The sequence below is a fragment of the Nannospalax galili genome, unplaced genomic scaffold (genome assembly GCF_000622305.1).
Source record: "Nannospalax galili isolate Female #2095 unplaced genomic scaffold, S.galili_v1.0 scaffold637, whole genome shotgun sequence".
Taxonomy (NCBI): domain Eukaryota; kingdom Metazoa; phylum Chordata; class Mammalia; order Rodentia; family Spalacidae; genus Nannospalax; species Nannospalax galili.
The window spans coordinates 805,922-809,544 of NW_008340411.1; positions in this window are offsets into that span (position 1 = coordinate 805,922).

Genomic DNA, 3,623 nt, shown 5'->3' on the forward strand with positions numbered 1-3,623 from the left:
TCAAATTTCAGAAACATCTTTATTGCTTAGAATCACTTTATAGACATACTATTACTTAAAAACTCAGGGCCCTTTCATCTCTTTGTACACTGAAAAAGTTCAATTGGTAGCACACAAGCAATTAGATCTAGTTGACTATTTCAGGTGTTTGTTGCACAGTTCATTTAATGTTTCATCTTATTGTTTGACTTAATTCACATAGACATAATACCTAATTTCATTAATCAAAAAAAAAAAACTTGCCCAGTTCTGTAATTACTAAATAGAAGGAATGACTCAGCTAATTGGCCACGTGTTACAGCAAATTTAGGCCTTGGAATTAAAGCACTGGTTTAAAAACTCTGTTCTTTAACTCTGTTCTTTGGTTCTGTGGCTATTGGTGATGAAACAAAGTGTTTCATTTTGTTTTGTTTTTAATAACAGCTTAGGAAGGTAATTCTGAGATAGAATTTTCTTAAGAGGTAATTAGCATTATAAAACATTCTTCTAAAAGTGAATTAACGAGTCTATAGCTTTAGTAATAGCTTGGATGGCTTTGAGAAGGTAGTCTATGGAACCTACTTATCACATTGTCAGAGCCCAACAATTTTTCTTTGAATCAGACAAATTCAAGTTCTAATTGGTATGCTGTATATTGAAAATATTAACAGCGAAGTTATTTGTAATCAGTCTCTTGTCTCAGGCTCCCCACCTTGTTACCAACCCTAAGTATGTAAAAGAAACATTTGTAAAGATGCTTAGCAGTAAGAAAACTAAATGACTAAAAAATGCAATTCAAAGCAGTTAGGTTTCAATTTAATATTGAATTGCTTGACTTCTGTGGCTTTTTTTCTAGTCACATTTATTTATTTTAAGCGATTTTTGTATGCCTTGTCATTTCTTTTCCATAGATACTGTATTGTGTAAGTGTTTATGTATGCTAGAATCATCCTTAATTTTCTGTTGATAATTTTCAGTGAATTTACATGGATAACTGTAAAATACACTAACTTTTAGGGTGTTGTAGATGAAACATGGAGATATGTAGCTGCCATGGTTTTTCTGAATGAACAGGAGAAACATACGCTACAAAGTATTCATTTCTGAGGATGCATTTCTGGAAAAAGAAAGGCTGAAAATATTGGCATTCCTCAGAACCCTCTTTCTTGTTAACGGGTATCTTTTGTTGGTGTGTTTTGCTATTACATTATGAATAGAATATCGTATATGAATTTATGAATAATTACTTTCAGTTATTTTCTTTTGTATAAGCCGTCTGAGACCTTGCAATGCTGTATAAGTTGTGTTTGATGGATCAGTGTATGAAACAAAGCAAATCACTTTTCTTCTGTATTATCTATGGATGCCACTATGAAAGCTGACATTAAGCCACTGAAGAGTTTTCTATGAATAAGTGTAAGTAAATGCTTTGATATATATAAACCTAAATAAAGATTGTATTGAGACAGAGACGTTGGAGAAGGGAAGTCTAAGACAGTTCTTTAGGTTTAAAAAGGCTTGCTGTAAAATGGTGCATTATTCCACTTATTAAAGATCATATTAATGACAACAGTAATTGTATTTTATTGTATAAAGTCTCCAGAAATTGTTATTGCTAATATGATATTGTTGGTACTTTGTAATAGGGTAAGTACATGCTCTGTCTAATGTGACTCATATAATAGTATGATTCAAGAAAAAAAAATCAGCTGCACCTGGAATAGCTGCTGCTATCTGACCATGTACAATATGCCAGGCACCATGTTAGTTATTTTTTATACAGTTGACAGTTCTCAAAACAATTTTACAGATATGTTGTGTTTACCTCTCTTTTATAAGTGGAAAAACTAAAAGAAAAATTAAATACTTTCCCCAAGCCACAGACCTGGTAAGAGATGAGATCCCAGTGCATTTTCTACTTCAGCTTTTGAGCTTTGCCCATGAGAAGGGGAACTCATAAACAAAAATGAAAATTGCTCAGTAGTGTAGCCAAGAACATGATCGAAGTGGCCAAAGCCACTAGCTACTCAGCAATTTCTGGTTGCATAGTACCATGGCAGTGTTTCACATTGTTAAGTAATCTTTTTGGTTAGATCCTTATATTTTTAGAAAGTTTCCTCTTCCTCCCCCAGTGTGTATGTTACCCTGCTTTTGCCTCCAGAGTAGCTGGCACTGCAGTCTTACACCACCATACCAGCAGAACACTTGCTTACAATGAAACGTGTTTAGAAGGGCAACAAATTGTATCTGTCTCTAGATTGATTCAGTGTGTTGGTCCTGCAGTGGGATCCTGTATCATTCTATAGGGAAAACATGTTTAAGAGGATGCCCTTTTACCTAGAAGCCACGTGAACTTTGGCTGGAGAATAGTGTGACTAGCTGCCACAGGTTCTGATGTTATCTTAAATGATACTTATTCTAGGGGTAATAGATTTGAGGTATCTTTTTTTTTTTTCCTTTTGACTCTTAAACTTGGGGTCTGGTAGAGTGTTACAGAGTACCATTACAGTTCACTGGAGAACCTGCTCAGTAGTATTTAAGACAAGGACTTTATGTCCTTAGAGGAAATGTAATGACAGCAAAAGCATGTCATAATGACTTGAACCTTTAATGACTTTCCACAGTAATTTTCACTTATGCCTCTAGTCTATCTCCCCAATTTATATTTCTCTCTGTAAGGAACTGCCTTCAGCTAGTGTTTAATCTTTGTTTGTTCTATATATATATTTTTTTTAGATTAAAGGCCAAATTCTACATCTATAGCCTTCATTTGTTGGTATAATTTATTTTTCAAAATTGAAAAGCTAAACAGAGAGATAACAAAAGTATGATATGATTCCTCCCCCAGGAGGAGGAGGTATGTGACTTCTCCTGCAGAGATGCACAGAAATGCCCATTTGTACCATACAGGACACCAACTGACCAAAGAAATGACTGGGTCCAGCTTGGTGAGCCAATGAGTTTACTGCGGCTGCCACTGTAGTATGGATTGCTTAAAGCTGAAAAATTACACCCCAGCATGGAGGACAATTCAGGAGAGCTGCTTCACTGGAGTCCTCTCTCAGCTAACATCCCAGGTAAAGGTCTCTCTCCCACAACCTTCCTCAAGGGATTACAGCAGCTTCGTTACCATCACTGTATTCCTTTATTTAACTGCCATGGCTGAGGGACCAAGGTATTAGGTCACCATGGCAATCCCTGAACCATGTTGGCCAATGGAGGAAAAGGCTACACCACAGCAATACGAAATGGTCACATCCAAACAAGGTGATACATAAGTGCCAAAATAAATGGTAAATTATATTCTCAATCTGTGCTTGAAAAGCCAAGGAGGGGCTGAAGAGATGGCTCAGCAATTAGGAGCACTGATTGCTTTTGCAGAGGACCCACATGACAGCTCACAACCATCTGTAACTCGTTCCTGGAAGATTTGATGCCCTCTTCTGGCCTCCATGGGCATTGCATGAATGGATACACTTACATACAGGCAAAACACATAAAAATAAAATTTAGGGGCTGGAGAGATGGTGCGGTGGTTAAGAGCAGTAGGTGCTCTTGCAGAGGACGTGGATTCAATTCCCAGCACCCACATAACTGCTAAGATCTGTCCCTAACTCCAGCTCCAGAGGATTGGATGCCATCTT